General features: G+C 41.4%; 1 protein-coding gene across 3 annotated transcripts in view; it reads right to left on the bottom strand.

Moving 5' to 3' along the window:
* pcxb (pyruvate carboxylase b) overlaps positions 1-19,480 on the bottom strand; it is a 237,790-nt gene that overhangs the window by 93,113 nt on the left and 125,197 nt on the right. The window lies entirely within an intron of this gene.

Raw genomic sequence — 19,480 nt, forward strand, 5'->3', positions numbered from 1 at the left:
AGCACACCTGAAAACAGACCGTGCAAGCTTCTGTGCCTTCAGCAAGCGCTCTGTGTGAATCGGTCTCTGTTGTTTGTTGTTTGTCCACAAGCATAAATTATATATTTAGACAGGAGTATGGCGAGCAAACAGCTTTGGATCGTGTGTTCATCCCTGCCCTCGCTTCATTACGAGTGGGGATACACGTGATTCATGTGTTGTTTGTTTGGGAGTGGAGCATGCACAGTCAGCTCTAGTAAAAGGGGGCTGACAGTGTTCGTTCATTTACCGACATATGTGACCCGTCACGGAAAGTTAGGGACACAAGTCGGCAGCACAACTTTTGAGCAAAATGAGAAAGAAGCGTTTTTTTTCAAAACTGGTGATTTTCGCTTTTTTGCAGAATCTGTTAGTTGAGATCACGAAGAAGCCTCTCCATGTTTTAGATATCAATATTGGTATATTTAAAATCGTACATTTTTAGGTTGAAATCGGCTTGTTTTTTCTGAGATTATAACTCGCAGTAGGGGCGTGTCATTGTCTGTGTGTATTTCCATACTGGATAAGCCGGCTTTTGTTTCTTTTGTTATTGCCCCCACCCTCCAAGGGAACAGCGTGGTAGAGCTGGGCGATATATCGATATAAAAAATATATAGATATATTTTTTAAATGGGATATGGAATTAGACCATATCGCATCGATATAGTTCAAAGCTGCGCTGTGATCCTTGCTGCAAGCAAGCTGCTGCGTGCTTTTGTAGCAGTCTGCGTCTCAACAGCCCAGTGTACAACGCGATAAATACTCACATTAAATGTTTACGCAGAGGAACAGGACACTGCAGTTCTCAAAAGTTCATTATTTGCATGTGCTTTAAAGCCTTGCCGGTTAAACATGTCATTCGCTGCTGATGCGCTGTTCTAATGCGCTTTTCTGCGCGCAAACAGCCGACGCGCACATGCACTAAAAGCCTGTCTAACAGCGCCTGGATACTGGGCTGAGTTATCTTTTGAGTCTTTTTGAGCTAATACTGTCAAATACACTCAAGGTTTACATAAAGAAAGTTGGTTATATCTAAACTGAAAGCAAATCTGCGTGTCATATTATGCGTACATATTAGACGCGTTGCTTTCAAGTCTTAAAGAGACAGTAGCCCTAATAGTAAACATGCAGCCGCTTGTCCTTAAAGGGATTGTTCACCCAAAAATAAAAAATAAATAATTCTTTACTCACTCTAATGTTGTTCCAAACCTGTATTTATTTATTTCTTGTGCTGAACACAAAAGAAGATATTTGGAAGAATGTGGGTAACCAGACAGTTGCTGGTCCCCATTGACTACCATAGGAAATAAAGTCACTGAGGAACATCAACTGTTTGGTTACCCACATTCTTCCAAATAACTTCAACAGAAGAAAGAAACATATTCAGGTTTAAAACAACTTGGGAGAGTAAATGATGACAATTAAACATTTGGGGAGAACTATCCATTTAATGTTAATAAAACAACATGTGCTTTACAGCTTTACAGGGGGAGCTTTACAGGGGGTATGGCTTATCTAAATGAGATGTAAATGAGCCCTATTGTCACTCCCAGCAGCAGAGAGAGGTGAGAACTGCTCAATCTTTAGAGGCAGATTTCTCCACTTTGAATTTTTTTGAGTGCCTACCTTCAAATGGCCACAACTTCTCCAAATATTATCAGATTTCCATGTGTTACACATCAATGGAAAGCTTGGAGACTACACTTTCAGAATCTGTGAATAACTCAAAATGACCCAGAACCGACTTGTGTCCCTACTTTCCGTGACCGGTCACATATGCACTATCGAGAGTTTTAGCTCTGCTCTTGTTGGCTTTCTTCTTGAGGGAAGAAAGTCAATAAAGATTCTTTGGCTCGGATGTCGCGTTTGCCGAGGCAGCGCGTAGATTTCGGGTCTGCGATAAAGATTCTGTGACTCGATCTCGGATCTCGCGTGTGCTGAGGCAGCACGTAGATTATAGGTCTTCATATCTGAAATAATAATCTAGTGGCTCATCTCGCGTTTGCCGAGGCAACGTGTAGATAATGGGTCCGCAATGTATAATATGTGCAGGAAAGGGTTAGGAAATTTCCCTTCTCTTATGATTGTGTGCAAACTAATTATGTATTCTTTATTGTTTGAGATTATAATATGCATTCTATATTAATAACACTATATTCAGCTTTTCACCTAGACCCTTTCTACTTGTCTAGTTGATATTTGGCTGCATTTAATTTTTGAGAAGATTAAATATTTACTCATCTTGTCTTTGAGGAGATAGATGTCTGTATTAATATACTATTCAGCTTTTTCATCTAGACTGTGTTTACTTGTCTGGTTGATATTTGGCTGTATTTAATTGAGAAAATTAAATAAGTACTCATCTGATCTTTGAGGAGTCATTTAATTCTGAGGAAATAAATGGTGAATTCACGGGGGGAAATGGACAACACCTCATTATATGGTGCCCATCTCCCTTCGGTGCCCTCCAGCGAGTTCTTATCTCAGTGTCTGACTCGCAGAAGGAGGGTTTAAGAGGGGTCAGTTCGGTTATTTCCTGCCGGTCATCTGTTTCAGGACGCTGGATCGGCTGCTCAAGCTATACTAGAGACCAGTCTCGAGAGGCTTGGGATAAGACATATCTGAGGACGTTGTTATCTCGAAGAAAGCTTCAACTAAGAAGTAGTCCTGATGCTGAGGCCGTCAGACTTCTGAGGGCATTCCCCTCCAGGGAGAAACTGTTTCAACCTCATCAAAATACGGTGCCCATTTCTCCTCGGCGCCCTCTGGGAAGCGACTCTCTGAGGAGGGTTGCGGCGCTGCCAGTTCGCCGTTACTGGACACCGAAGTAGATGTTCATCTCGAGAGACTGGTCCCCTTAGTAGATTTTCTGGCAGCGTGGAAGCTACTGTCAAATATATCTCATTGGGTCCTGCTCACTATACAAAAGGGTTACAGAATTCAGTTCGGGTCTCATCCACCCATATTTCTATCCACCCGTCTTCTGTTAATAGCCCCGTTTTGGCAGGCCCGGGTACGGTTCTCGGACCTAGAGTCTCTCCTCGACAGCTTTCCTCTAGATATTCCGCTCGGGGGGGACTTTTCTCTCAGGCAAGCAGGTTCATCCTTCAACCCCGCCCAGAATTGTGGAAACTTTGGGCTTGGCCTCTGAGGGGGCCCAGCTCATAAGTTTAGGTCTCTCAACTGAGGTTGTTGAGACCATCCTCCACTCCACGAGGAAATAGTACACCTTGAAGTGGATATTGTTCACTTCCTGGTGTGGAGAGCACCAGCTGGACCCAGTTATCTGCCCTGTGGTTGCAGTGCTGGAGTTTCTGCAGGAGCATTTCTCCACAGGTCTATCCCCTCCACACTAAATGTGTACATGGCGGCCTTACCACGTCCCTTTAATGGTGTATCCTTGGGGAGACAACTTCTAGTAACGTTTCCTTCGTGGCATTGTGAGGTGTCAGACCAAGATACTAGGAGTATGGATGCTTCTAAAACATTATTGTCAGGAATATGTTTGTGATGTGCCAGGATGTTGCCTCGCCGCACACATTAGTGAGGTTTTTGACCTTGACCTCGGCTCCACTCCAGGGGTGCTGGTGCTTTCGTCTTGGTGTGCGCAGAGATTTCACACGGACAGGCACTTGTTACTATGGCGTCGTGGGTATAGTGTTCCCACAGCGCCTCGACGCAGCTCGAGTTTCCTTGATAGGGAATGTCTCAGGTTACGACTGTAACCCTGGTTCCCTGAAGAGGGAACGAGACGCAGCGTCGCCCTGCCATACTCCCTGAATGCCTGTGATCGACTTGCTTCGGCCTATCAGAAGCTTGTGCGGTCTGTTTTCAGGTGTGCTTTATAGTTTCCTGGTAGATGACGTCACCCGCCTATGACGTCTCGTCTCTCCATTGGACTGATTATACACGTGCTTCACGACACAATCACGCAGGGGCGTTCCTACAGCGTCTCAACGCACTCATCATTAGAAAGTGAATGGTGCCAATCCATAAACGTAACAATGTTTTATTTTTAAGCAATAGCATAGCTACAGAATGTAAACAATATGTGTGTAACATCTCAGAGTGTAAAAAAATGCTTGCTAACGGTTTCTGTGTAAAGTTACACTACCATTCAAAAGCTTGGCGTCATTAAGATTTAAAAAAAAAATAATAATTTAATACTTTTATTCGTTACGGATGGATCAAACCGATCAAAAAGGACAGTAAAGACATTTATAATGTTATAAATTGTATAATCATAAATTATAATGTTATACATTGTTATAATAGTGTTATAAATAATATTATTTCTATTTTAAATAAATGCTATTATAAATTACTGTTTTTAATGTATTTTTATTTTCAAACAAATGGAGTCTTAGTTTGCATAACAGATTTATTTCAAGGACATTACAAAATCTCACCGACCCCAAACGTTTGAACAGTAGTGTATATCCAATTTTTGCCATTAAGACGCAGTACACCATAAACCTCAAAATTATCTTTCGTGGTAATCATAATTAAACCACAAATGCTGTCGATTAAGCTTACCGTGTATTAAACTCAGAATATTTATATTAAAAAAAGGGAAAAGAAACAACACTGTATAGCACTGTTAAGCACTTTAAGTAAAGATAAGATAAAAAAGTTACTTTTTAAAGTTTTTTTTTGCCACCTTTTGTTGCCTTAAAAAGAGGGTAGGAGACTTGATCGCTAAATTACTCTCCCTCTTTCCCATTGTCATGTCCTGTCTATCTGCAGTTTGAGATAGTTGCTGAGGAAGGGCAGCGTGTGAGGCTGAGATAAAGACAGGGAAAGAGACGGATTGAGGGAAAGAGATAGGACAGACAGCGCTGTCTGCAAGAGTGCTGATGCGGGACACCAAGAGAGGGAGAGCTAAAGTGAGCGAGCACAATGCGAGATGGGAAAAAAAGAGAGGGGGCATTGTGTCTGTAATGTGCGCGTTAGCCGTATTTTTGTCGTGTAAGTACTTTGCCAGAATTTATCTCATTGCCAATAAAGCCCATTTAAGAATAGCTTAGGTGAAATGAGGGGGAGCAGATGAGTTGCCCTGTGTGTGTGTGTGTGTGTGCATGGACGGATGTATGATTGCACAGACACTGTGTACATCTCTGCCTTCTGTATTTACCCACAGCAACAGACAGGCTTACATCAGGTTCTGGGAACACACATACACAATAGGCCAAAATAACCCAGGACTTGTGAATAATGGAGAGGAATCTGCATCATTAATGTCTTTTTAGAAAATGCTTAAAAATACAGACATTCATTTGTGCATGTAGTTTTAAAGGTATAGTTCACCCAAAATTTAAAATCATCAATGCCATAATTTACTCACCCGCATGTCGCTGTATGACTTTTTCTTTAAAAAAAGAAAGAAACATACAATACATGTTGTTTTGGACCCCACTGACTTTCAATGAATAGACCAAGACAGTTGATAAATGTTTCAAACTATCGAAATAAACAGGGTTAGAGTAACATGAGGGTGAGTAAATGATGGCAGAATTTATTTTTTTGGGTGAACTATCCCTTTACATGCCCTTTCTTTCTAACATAATTTACATATTTAAACAAAAAAAGAGTTTTATAGAGTGAACGGCCATAACCTTAGTGGTCTGGGTTACATAATCAGATCCATGTGGTCTGTATCATTTGAGAATATTAAAGTTGGCTCATGCTTATTGTGACCATGACCGTGTGTGTGTTTGAAAGAGATGGGTCGAGAAAAGATGAGAAAATGTGCCATTTCTCACCCAGTGTGTGCGTGTGAGAGAGATGTAGCCTAAAATAAAGGACATCCAGCTCTACTTTACATGCCTGCAGCAAATTCTGGCCCAATTTGACTAATTAAAACCAGTTTGATTGATGTATACACACATACAAAGTTTATTCTTACAATGTTTCTGCACTCAGGCAAATCAAACACATAAACTGGTTCATCTCTAATAGGCTGTCTACAGGATGTCCAAAAATGAACTTGTCATCCAGGGTAGTCTCATAAGGGAAATGTCACTGTTGCGATTTTTATCCTTGCACCACCGAACGTCGCTCTGGTGACATTCCCACCTCATTTCAGACGATTCCTTCAGGCCTCTGAAAACTTACCAGGATATTATCAGGTGCATGAACAACGCAGGTAATAATATTACATGTTTGAGTGATGCAAAACACGAAAGCAAAACCCAAACCTTATTTTTAACCCTAACCTTATCAACCAGGGTAGTCAGCCTGTCAAGCAGAAATTCCAGATATTTTTAGGTACATTGCTATATTTTACACTTGTGAGGAAAAAAGCAGCTATATCTCCGTTTGTGTTTTACAGATAACAAGTATGAAACATCATAAGGGTAAGTAAACAATTTAAAAATCTTAATTTTTGGTTGATAATACAACTGATAGTGGATAATAGAAAGGGTAACATACAGGGGATTTATGTTGGTAGAAAGATGTGGGAGAGATATTATTTTTCTTCCGTCTGAAGGGTTTCAAAGATTCCGCCAACCCACCATTTTTTTACCCTAGTATAATCCACAATTATCGTGGGATAAAACGCTGCGAGATAAGTGGATGACCACTCATTCGAATAGTATTTACAAATTCATCTAATTATGTGAAAGTCTCTTGATCTTCAAAAAAAAATAAAAAATACTGGGTTTGCTAGAACCATAATTGAATTTGGCCATTCATGATATTACTAAATTGATTTCCAGGCTAATGAAAACCTCTGTTAACTGGCCTTCAAGACTAAATGCACTTAACTTTGATTACCTAATTTGTATGTTCTAAAATACTAGCTAATATCAGGTGTATGTGCTCTTTTTAACTTCACATATACTAGCAGATTTATTCTGTCAGTCTGCCAGCCACACTAGACAATGATTTAGTCCGGAACAACTTGTTGGCATGGTAACAAGTAATGCCACCTGGCTTTGGCAACCAATAAGAGCCGTTCACAGCCAGAATGACAAAGAGATTTGTTTGCAGTGATTTATAAGGACATGCCACCACTTGAAATGAAAACAAATCTGTAGATCATTCTGATGGCAACATTAAAAGGAAGAACATTAATTTGTACATGGGAAAGTTTCACCCCACCAAAAGGCCCAGATAACCCCAGAAGAGTGAGTGAGAGAAGGGATTGATTTCTATTCCTCTAGAACATTTTCTTTACTGTGCTCAACAAAAAGGATTATGTTTTTGATGGCCCATTAAAAGGAATAGTTCACTACCAAAATGAATATGCTGTCATCTATTTAGTCACCCTCATGTCGTTCCAAACTAATATGACTTTCTTTCTTACATGTAAGATAAAATACTATATTTTGAAGAATATTTTAACTGCATTGGACCACACTGCACTGACTTTTATTGTAAACACATTTTCCAAAATATCCTCTTTTGTTTCCCACTGAAAAAAGTAAGTCATATAGTATGAAATATTCTTAAAAATTCTTCACTATATATATATATATATATATATATATATATATATATATATATATATATATATATATATATATATATATACACATAAACTTAATATCTTTTTTTTATTTATACTTTAATTCCCATGGTCATCAAATTAATAAATAGTGTAGTGCTGTGTGTATGTGTGTGTATACACAAACTTTTAAGTTAGATGAATTTAATCACGATTAATAGATTTGACAGCAGTAAAATTAAGTTATAAAATTAAGCAAATTTTTAATCTGAATGATTATGGCTGACAGAACCCATAACTAGGCAGAACTAAAATAGAATAATCGGAACAATATCAAATGTTGTAAAACTAATAGAAGAATTCACTGGGGCCTTTTTGTCACCAGATATTTAAATGTCTATTCCTGTGTGATTATCTCTCCTAACCCTGGTCATTTTCCAACACAGATTCATTGGAAAAATGTGCCTCTATCTGCATTTGTTTTTGCAAAACTCAAAAACACACTTGTACAAGCAAAATGCTACAGTTTCCAGCTGACATGACCACTAGTTGCAGTGAGTAAAACACCAATTTGTATTCCTTTTCACACAAATTATGATTAAAGGGGCAGATTATTGATTAATAAAGACTGATTTTACACAGTTCCTTGCTCATATTTTATGACTTGAAAAAAAGAGAGATGAAAGTTAAAGATCACAGTTTAGTGTAGATGGTACATCATTTTCAAACATGATGGGTTGAGCACGTGTAATTTTCTGACCCCACTTAGCACATGCACAGCAATGTATCATCATGTTCTTTCAGTTCCTGCGTTTGTTTCCCTCATATTTCATCAGCTAAAGAACAGAGAACGTTCACTCTCGTACCACTTCATCGTTCTAGTTTCTTGAACCACTGACCACCCCCTGCTGAGAGCTTCTGCTACCTACTTTCTATTCTCTACGCTCACACCCAGCTTCTCTCTTTGTCTTGATCTCTTTCAGCGGTGCATGTCCTGCACTTGTCATCTCCCCTGCAGTGTAAAGCCCACACTGGAGATAACAGCCAGTGCTAACACAAGAATGTTCACACTGCGAATGCCAAGTGCTAACTGGAGGCAAAGATGTTAGCGAAACCTGCACGCGTATATGTAATGTTCTCTTTTCTCTTGAGCTTTGCAAAATGTCTTACAGCTGTATGATGTAAATAAAAAATAATGTAAAAGGCTCAGAGGGGTGTAGTTCTCCAATTCCCTCTCATACATCTTTGAAAATTTGTCAGCAATGTGCTAAACCTTAACACCAGCAAACTTTATTTATTTATGCCCAGATTAAGAGCTTTTTAGGCACTTTAGAAGGAAATATCCTTCCTCGTTTATATCGATTTTTCTCTTCATTACAAGCCCAAATACCAGCAGCCCTTATGCCTTAAGCTTTGGCTATAATAGTGTGAGTGTGTGTGTGTGTGTGTGTGTGTGTGTATGTGTGTGGAGGGGGGAACCTTAGACAGGGTGCTTTAATCAAAACCCTCTGCTTAACTACAAGTGCACACATTGTACATATTGTCAGCTAATGGTTTGTTTATGCTGGCTTTCAGCATTCTGTGTGGCCTAGCGTAATTTGTTAACAGCAAATAACATAGGGTTTGACAGAGAGGCACTTAGCAGCCACATCAAACTAAATAAATAAATAAATGAAAATGAATAAAACAAGGACACGCGTCCAGCGAAAATACATCATTTTGAGACGACAGCTGTGACTGGATACAAATAAGACTAATCACAAAGACTTGGGAAAGGAGAGAAAGCAGTTGGAGAATGAGGAGGAGGACAAATAATTCGGAGTAAATGTAACAATGTAATTTCTAGGATAAATATGTTGAAGAAGAATGTTAATAAAAACACAAAGGACAAAATTGGGGGAAAGAGAGTCCTATTTCCACTCCAATCAAGAACTATTGCCTTGAAAATTAACAAGTGTGAGATTAAACGCAATCAGTTTAATTAGCCATAGAAAAACAGAAGCACCAACAATTATTGGAGAGAGAAATTCGTAATTTGTACTTCTCATTTAGCATTTTTAATTTCCAATAACCTCATAACCGCTCCTACATGTTCATGCCCACCAAATAGTACAGCACATGATTGATGTGTGTGTCCCATGCATCTGGGAAGGCACCAAATTAATTAGTTATACATCACAGATGTGCTAGAATGACGTTCATCGTCTATTTGCCATTTTCTATCATATGTCACTGGCTAGAATATGTACAAATAAAGAAATAATAATAGAGCAAATAATAAAGCAATAATAGCTCTTTATTTTGCAGAGGTCATGGTTTACATGAATGACGTTTCTGACTTCATGACATGTTGAAAAAGAAGTTTAAGCAGGTAAGATCTAGATTGTATATCTACTACACTACCGTTTAAAAGTTTAGGGTCAATACACTTTTTAAAATAAGTTAAATACATAAGCAAGTATGGATTAAAATAATCAATAGTTTCAGTTAATTTCACAATATTACTGATATTTCTGATTAAATAAATGCAGCCTTGGTGAGCATAAGAGACATCTTTAAAAAACATTTCTAAATCTTAAAGGCCCTACATTTTTGATAGCAAGAGTATGTATGAAATAAATTATGGAATGTGGCATAACTGTGGACGTAACACCAACATTTCTTTAAATATATATATATATATATATATATATATATATATATATATATATATATATCGTTGCATAATCTACTTGAGAGCAATTTTATTCCATGTTTTAAATGTACTAAATGAAAAGGCACTGCATACAGCGGATGAATATTCACTCTATAAGTCTCGTCTGTGCCTGCAGCGGCAGTAGGAAACATGCTTGGTTCGTCCTTCACATCAGTAGACGTGTGGCTTCATTCACCATATCTCTCTTTTATGAGGTGATGCTTGGGGTGCTGAATATGAAATGACCAATTATGCTCCATTTCTACAGAAGAGTGTTGCTACGCCTGTGCACACAGTCCAGGGAGTTCTGCCACTCTCAGATGGGAGTTTCACAGGATGTCTTGTTCTGAGGTTTAGATGGTTTATACTGAAGTGCCTCTCCATCCTGGTTGTAATGCAGCTGATGAGTTTCTATCCGTTCTAGCATTTAGTCTTTATTTTTCTGTAATTACTTTTGGGTAATGCGTGTGTCCACAGTTGATCTTGCCTCGTGATCACCTTTCTGTCGCCTTAATTTTTTTTTTAGTATTATAATATTTTATCATATCTAAGTGAGGATTTGTATTAATTTTGTGTAAGGGCCTGCTTTTTATTTTAACTGTATATATTACTAATATATTCATTATGAATTCAATGGCTGCCTCTTCTTCTTTCCAAGCCACAGCAAGCAGAAGCCTTGGAGGATGAGAGGAGATTACAAGGGGTTTTGTGTGTTTTTTTGTGGGAGGTCGACCTTTAAGGCTGAGCAGTGTAATGATCTCCTACACCTTGTCTGTGTCTGCAGTTGCAGTAGAGAGTATAATTGAGCTGTAGATATAAAAGGAAGATCATTAAAACAGCTATCTCTCTTTCTCAACCTCACCTTTGGTTTCATCTCCATTGTTTTGCTCTCTGCCCACTAGGGCTGTCACTTTTGAGAAAAATCAAATTTGAACGGATATCAAATATCAAGAAATGTATTTGAATATATTAAAATATCTACGAGCCCCACCCCCCGCCCCCCAAAAAACACCTTAACGGAGATTCAATCACAAATGTATTAACAGTCTGACAGTCATAAACAGGACTCAGGTCATAGCCTGTCTGAAAAAAATGTTGACTTAATGTTTAAACCAGCAGGTTATCAACTTAATCTATATGAAGTGCCTAGCCAATCACAAAATTAGGCTACATGAAAAACAAACAAACAACTGTCACGATCAACTGACAAAGTGTCGAAGGTGGGTCTAGAACCCGGGTCTCCCCGTCAGAGAAAGCTATTTCTCTACCTCTAGTCTACTGGAGAAGACAGTTTGTAGAAGACCCATGTGCAGAAGCAAAAGCAAACTAGGAGGCTCAGGTAACTCAAAAGCAGGCAGTCTTTACTTGATCTTCAGTTTTCAAATACAAACAAAAGAGCAGTCATAGCTTTACAAAACAAAACATAGTAAGGCCAATGGCAACAGAGAAACAGCACTTAACTCTTCTAGAACTCAGGAAATCCATAGATGGTAGGCTCAAGACTGAACACAGCTCAATGAAAACTGACAACTTAAATAGGGCAAAATACAGGTGTAACACATTAACTTGATTAGCAGTCATAACTAAAGAGTTCACAGCAGGTAGTGCCGCCTAGTGGCTGGGAGAGTAATTGCAGGAAGGAGCAGACAGCTCTCCCTAGTGGCTTGGAATGTCATTGCAAGAGGGATCAGACACTGCTCCCTAGTGGCTTGGAGAGTCGTTGCAGGAAGAGTCTTACAGGAGCCCCTCTCTCACGAACGGCTCCTGACGTTCCGTTGGCTACGGTTGGAATCCAGACGGTGGAACTCTCTGATAAGGTCTGGATCTAAGATGTCCCCAGCTGGCACCCAAGACCGCTCTTCTGGGCCATATCCCTCCCAGTCCACTAGGTATTGGACCCTTCCACGGACTCTACGAGAATCTAGCAGTCGACGGACAGTGTACACTGGCTGCCCACCAACAATCTGGGGTAATGGGGGGGGCTTCTTGGCTGTGGATAGAGGAGAGCAGACAACAGGCTTCAAACGTGAAATGTGAAAAGTGGGGTGAATGCGCATAGACCTGGGTAGGAGTAGCCGGTATGACACAGGGTTGATCTTCCTAAGGATCTTAAAAGGACCGATGAATCGTGGGCCCAGTTTCCGAGACTCTAGATGAAGTGGAAGATCCTTAGTCGACAACCATACCCTCTGACCCTGACGTAGTGATGGCCCGATTCTACGGCGCCGGTTGGCCTGTCTTTGCTGCCGCTGCGATGCTCTCACTAAGGCTGTGCGTGCTTTCCGCCAGGCCTGGCGGCACCTCTGGACTAATTGGTTTGCGGCTGGTACCTGGACCTCCAGTTCCTGCTCAGGAAACAAAGATGGGGGAAACCCAAATTGACATTCAAAAGGAGACATGCCCAAGGATGAATGGTGTAGAGTGTTATGGGCAAACTCAGCCCAGATCAGACGGGAGCTCCAGGTGCTTTGGTTATTGGAGACCAGGCACCTGAGAGTCTTCTCAATCTCCTGGTTGACCCGTTCTGTCTGACCATTAGACTGAGGGTGGAACCCAGAAGACAGACTGATGGATGCTCCAATAAGACGGCCAAAAGCCTTCCAAAACCGAGAAGTAAATTGTGACCCCCGATCAGAGACCATGTCCTGAGGAAACCCGTGGATCCTGAAGACATGCTGCATCATGAGGTCTGCCGTCTGACAAGCTGTGGGGATCTTAGGCAGAGGTATCAGATGACATGCTTTTGAGAATCGGTCTACCACCACCAAGATGACTGTGTTACCTTGCGATTTAGGAAGTCCAGTAAAAAAATCCAAGGAGATGTGAGACCATGGACGTCTCGGGATGGGTAAAGGGTGAAGAAGACCTTGAGGGTGGGTTTTAGGTTCTTTATTTTGGGCACATACAAAACAGCCAGACACAAATTCTCTGACATCCGCTTGCATACTGGGCCACCAGAACCGTGTCTGGATACGCTTCAAAGTTCTTGTAACTCCAGGGTGACCCGAAAGAAGAGATGCATGTCCCCACTGTAACACATCAGATCGTACAACATTAGGAACAAAAAGGCGACCTGGGGGCCCATTACCTGGGTCGGGCTGTTGTCGTTGAGCCTTCTTTACCGCCAACTCTATTCCCCACTGAACCCCTGCCACCACCTTGGAACCTGGAATGATGGGCTCGGGTCTGTCCTCCACCTCTGGCGTATCAAACTGTCTCGAAAGGGCATCGGGCTTAGAGTTCTTAGAGCCTGGTCGATAAGAAAGAATGAACTCGAAACGGTTAAAAAAAAGAGCCCATCGGGCCTGCCGTGGATTCAACCTTTTAGCCTCCTGGATGCATGTGAGGTTTTTGTGGTCGGTCCAAATGATGAATGGGTGTTTGGCCCCTTCCAGCCAGTGTCTCCATTCCTGGAGCGCCAACTTCACTGCCAGCAACTCCCGGTTACCAATGTCATAGTTCTTTTCTGCTGGGGTGAGTCGACGTGAAAAAAAGGCACAAGGGTGAAGCTTACTGTCCCCCGTGGTCCTTTGAGACAAAACAGCTCCCACTCCAAAATCTGAGGCATCCACTTCAACTACAAAGGGCAACTCTGGATCGGGGAGGGTCAGGATGGGTGCCGAGGTGAATCTTTGCTTGAGCCGCTCAAACGCTTGATTTGCTCTTTCGGTCCATTGGAATTGCCTTGAGGTCTTCTTGGTAAGGGCTGTAAGGGGTTCTGCAAGGGAGCTGAAATTCCGTATAAATCTCCTATAAAAATTAGCAAAACCAAGAAAGCGCTGTACCTGTTTGACAGAGCACGGCTGGGGCCAGTTCAGGACTGCATGGGTTTTGCCAGGATCCATCTGGATGCTGCCATTGGAGACAATGAACCCAAGGAAGGACACAGCTGGTACATGAAACACACATTTCTCCACCTTCACAAAGAGGTTGTTCCGTAACAGTTGAGACAAAACCTGCCGGACATGCTGGACATGATCTTGGTAACAACGGGAGAAGATGAGGATGTCATCAAGATAAACAAACACAAATTGGTTAAGCATCTCTCGTAGAACATCATTAATGAATGCCTGGAAGACGGCTGGGGCATTGACTAGGCCAAAGGGCATTACCTTATATTCATAGTGACCAGTCGGGGTGTTGAATGCAGTCTTCCACTCATCCCCGGCTCGGATCCTAACTAGGTGGTAGGCATTCCGAAGGTCCAGTTTGGTAAATATAGTTGCACCTTGTAGGAGTTCAAATGCTGTAGTCATCAATGGCAGTGGGTAGCGATTCTTTACAGTGATACGATTTAAACCCCGGTAGTCAATACATGGCCGGAGACTGCCATCCTTCTTCCCCACAAAGAAAAACCCGGCTCCTGCCGGTGAGGTTGAAGGGCGGATGAAACCACTGTCAAGTGCCTTGTTGATATATTCCTCCATCGATGCTCTTTCTGGGGCAGACAGAGAGAAAAGTCTCCCTCGAGGTGGACAAGTACCAGGATGCAGTTCAATTGCGCAGTCATAAGGTCTATGGGGTGGAAGAGAAGCAGCACGTTCCTTGCTAAACACTTCACAGAGGTCTGCATACTCCTGGGGAACACGGGATGACTCGGGAGAGGCAGCAAGATCACTGGAAGCCACTTGCTTCAGCCCAGAAATAGCCAGCATCTCTGTGGATGGGACTGATGACTCAGGTAGTGTAGGGAAGGTCGTCTGTGGCTCAGGAGAATGACAGAGAGACAAACCAGACACACAGCAGTTAGGCCCCCACTCACTTATCTGGTTGGAAGACCAATCAATTCTTGGATTATGCAAAACTAGCCAAGGATACCCAAGGATCAAAGGAAATTCAGGAGAATTGATTAAAAAGAACTTTATAACTTCTCTATGAGAACCCACTTGAAAGTGGAGGAATGTGGTGCACTGGCTTACCTGGCCAGAACCTAGGGGCCTCCCATCCAATGCAGTAACAGTCAGAGGTTCATGGAGAGCGATGGTCGGAATCTTTAACTGTGAGGCCAATGTAAAGTCCATGAAATTCCCTGCAGCACCAGAGTCTATGAAAGCCATGCGCTCATGAAGTTCATTACCCCAGGAGAGTGAGACGTCAATGGAAAGACCTGAAGCTGCTGGTTGGGGGTAAGTGATTACTCTCGTCCCAGGCCCCCTCTTCTTGGGCGAGAGCTGCCTTTTCCCACCAGTTCAGGGCAGTTGGCTCGGAAGTGACCTGACTCACCGCAATAAAGGCAGCATTTATCTCTCATCCGTCTCTCCCTCTCCGCCTGTGACAACCGGGTTCTCCCCAGCTGCATTGGCTCCTCAGAACACCCGATGAGTGAGGAAGACTCCATAGAACCAGTGGAGGTGTTAAACTCAGGCAGTCGAGTCTCACGACGACGTTCACCTTGTCGATCCCGGATGCGGTTGTCCAGTCTGATAGCAACATCGATCAGAGACTCCAAATCAGGGGCTGGGTCTCTGTATGCCAACTCATCCTTTAATTCATGTGATAGGGCACGATGGAATGCAGCTTTCAGGGCTCGCTGATCCCACTCACTCTCTGCAGCTAGGGTGCGGAACTCAATAGCAAACTCTGCAACACTGCGTCTTCCTTGTGTGAGTTGAAGCAGTCGATGATCAACCTCTGCTCCACTAACAGGGTGGTGGAATACTTTCCTCATCTCTGATATGAAGAGGTCACTGCTGGTCGTGAGAGGAGACTGCCGCTCCCAGAGGGCTGTAGCCCAATCCAACGCCTTTCCGACAAGAAGGGTTGTCATATATGCCACTCTGCTGCTCCCTGTAGGAAAACTGTTAGGCTGCAATTGGAAAGCAAGAGTACACTGTGTTATAAATCCTCGACACCTCTCTGGGTTCCCATCATACCTCTCAGGGGTTGGAAGTCTAGGCTCGAGTAGGAGACCTGCTGGTGGATCTGGCTGAGGGGTACCGTGAGACTGGGCTGGTAGGACTGGTGCAGCTTGAGATATTGACTGGGTCAGTGGGACTGGAGAGGCAGACTGATGTCTTAGACGCTGGAGAATCTCAATTAGAATCTGTTCATGCTTGTTAATGGCCGAAGCTTGGGTAGACAGCTCAGAGAGGATGCGTTCCACGTTGGAGGGAGGAGTATGTTCTTCTACTGGGTCTACTTCCATGGTTCAGTCTTGCTGTCACGATCAACTGACAAAGTGTCGAAGGTGGGTCTAGAACCCGGGTCTCCCCGTCAGAGAAAGCTATTTCTCTACCTCTGGTCTACTGGAGAAGACAGTTTGTAGAAGACCCATGTGCAGAAGCAAAAGCAAACTAGGAGGCTCAGGTAACTCAAAAGCAGGCAGTCTTTACTTGATCTTCAGTTTTCAAATAATAACAAAAGAGCAGTCATAGCTTTACAAAACAAAACATAGTAAGGCCAATGGCAACAGAGAAACAGCACTTAACTCTTCTAGAACTCAGGAATTCCATAGATGGTAGGCTCAAGACTGAACACAGCTCAATGAAAACTGACAACTTAAATAGGGCAAAATACAGGTGTAACACATTAACTTGATTAGCAGTCATAACTAAAGAGTTCACAGCAGGTAGTGCCGCCTAGTGGCTGGGAGAGTAATTGCAGGAAGGAGCAGACAGCTCTCCCTAGTGGCTTGGAATGTCATTGCAAGAGGGATCAGACACTGCTCCCTAGTGGCTTGGAGAGTCGTTGCAGGAAGAGTCTTACAACAACAGAATCGGAACATTACGGGACAAACAATAACGTGACAAACAGCAGCAGGATTGCTAGAAACACCAATCTATCAACTTGATCTGGATCAAGTGCAGCTCTCTTTTTGTTGACGATGTTCCCCGCGGTGGAAAACACACGTTCGGAGCGAACAGACGTGCCTGGCGCACACAGGTATTTGTGCGTCAATATTGAGAGAAGAACCTTATCTTTAACGGTTACTTTACCATCTACGGTGTAGAACCCACAATATTTCCAGACAATACTTCTTTAGATGAGTTGGGGTCGTAATTGTCGGCTCAGGCTGGCCGTTCTGTGCGTTATCTTTCATTTTCAAAACAGGGTGGCAGGTATGGGCTATTTATTCGCTTGATTTGGTCATGGGCCTACGCTACAATACGTTTAGAGTGCACGCTACTGGATGAGATGGCAAACAATAAAATAAAAAACAAACGGTCTAATCATAGGCTAGACTGTAAAAACTGCGCTACACATGGCACTTTAAAAAACGGATCGTTGATTTATAGTTCGATTACGGATATTCCACGCCATGTTCGAATGCATATTCGAATATCGAATAAAAAGTGACACCCCTACTGCCCACTACTATCTTCCTACTGTCCCGAGATCTTTGGCTGTAAACAGCTTATTTCTTTTGGCTGTGGAACACAACCAAAATAACTTATATTTTCATGACTACCCAGTTAGTCATAAAATCTTAAGCTTCAGCTAAAATTAAAACACCACAATCGATAATAAAAAGTTAACACTTCATCGGTGTACCACGAAGGACACCGATGAAGTGTTAACTTTTTATTATCGATTGTGGTGTTTTAATTAATTTTTTCAGATTTTCTAATACACTTCTGCATCCTGTTTGGCACTTGAAGTTCAATCATCGAGTTTTAATTGAAAAGGAGTTCTGAATTCACTTCTCAATTTCACATATAAAAAAAAAAGAGCCAAAAACAGATTCGTAAATCTGTGAAATTATTTAATGAATCAAATATTTTTTTGATATATTGTTGTCATGAGATAATATTTGCCTGAATTGTACAAAAGGACTAGCAAGAGTTTGAAATAGTAGGCTTTCAAGACAATTCAAAATGTCAGGGTTATATAGACATATATGGAATATCACGTGGCCAATAGATTCACGAGAAACTCAAGGATTCAGAGGAAAAAATATAATTTTTATGAGAACATCTATGTAAGAGTCTAGTGTATCTGAAATTCTTTTAGAGAAGAAAAAACATTGAATATTGATACAAAATTATAAAAAAATACAATATTTTCCATCACCATCAGTGCTCCAGTGGACTCCTTAAATATTTCATATTGATTTAAATATTTTATATAATAAACGTGATAATGCGCAGTGGGCCGATGATTCAAGACCCTATTCATATACTTAGCGGTTTGGCTTTAGTCTGAGTTTGTGTCAAGTGTCGCAGGAATAGATGCCGACACTCTTTGATGTTGAATGCTCGCAACACTGTCCAGATCCCCCCTGATACACTCATCCAGCCCGGTACTGCGAAAACCCTCAGATCACAGCATAAAAGCTCAAACCTACAAAAAAACAACATTTTTTATCCCTCTTTTTGGATTTCCACTCATCCTTATCCATCTACCCACTCAGTCCTCTCTCTCAATCTTGACTTTTTGTTGCTGCTTTTCAAAGGCGGTCACAGCAATTCTCAAGCGCAAAATTCCCATTAAGCTTCAAAGCTCCGTTTACTCCTCCCTCTTCAACATGAGCATATATGTGTGCATATGTGTGATAGAGCGCTTTACTGGAAGGTGTTCAGCTCATAATGCAACTAGGTAAACACACACTCACTTAAGAAGCGGATGTTACCTTTAGCAATCTTGTAATTACTGATTAATGGGTCAATTTAAGATTTAATTTTAACTCGAGGCTTTTTCATAGGAATGATAAGTTTGTCTTAAAGAGTTAGTTCACACAAAAAAGAACATGTTGTTCCAAACCTCTATGACTTGCTTTCTTCCGTGGAACATCAAAAAAAAAAGATATTGTGCAAAAAAAATATTTTGTACATACAAAGGAATGTTTGGTTATCAACATTCTTGTTGTGTTTAGTGTTGAGTCTTAGTGTTTAAAAGATTACATAGGCTAATTGTATTTTTTCGGGATTAAATATCCCTTTCCTGCCACCAAACAAGCAACAATAACGACAGGTTTACCCTACCCAATTGGTTGAGCTAATGTTTGATTGAGTTTTGCACTTTTTTTTCCGAGAGGAATCAGCCTAAAAATGGCTAACTTACACTTGACTCTGCATATTAAGCTGGGATAGAAGGAAATGACACACTTCAGCTCTAAATCTAATCCATGTGAGCGTGAAGTATGTGTGAGATCCAGATCCTGTTTACTTCTTTCTAATGTGGTTCTTTAGGAAACAGCTGTTCTGAGTGCGAGATCATACTCGTAATGTTACTATATCCACTCAAAAACGAATTTCTCCCTCTTTATTCCTCTCCAAAGGCTTTTTTTTTTCATATTACTGTGCCTGTTCCCCCTACTCTCATCTCTCAATTTATATCTTCCTCACACTTTTCTCCCTGCTCTCATTGATATGAATGAT

The sequence above is a fragment of the Phoxinus phoxinus genome (assembly GCF_949152265.1).
Source record: "Phoxinus phoxinus genome assembly, chromosome: 2".
Lineage (NCBI taxonomy): Eukaryota > Metazoa > Chordata > Actinopteri > Cypriniformes > Leuciscidae > Phoxinus > Phoxinus phoxinus.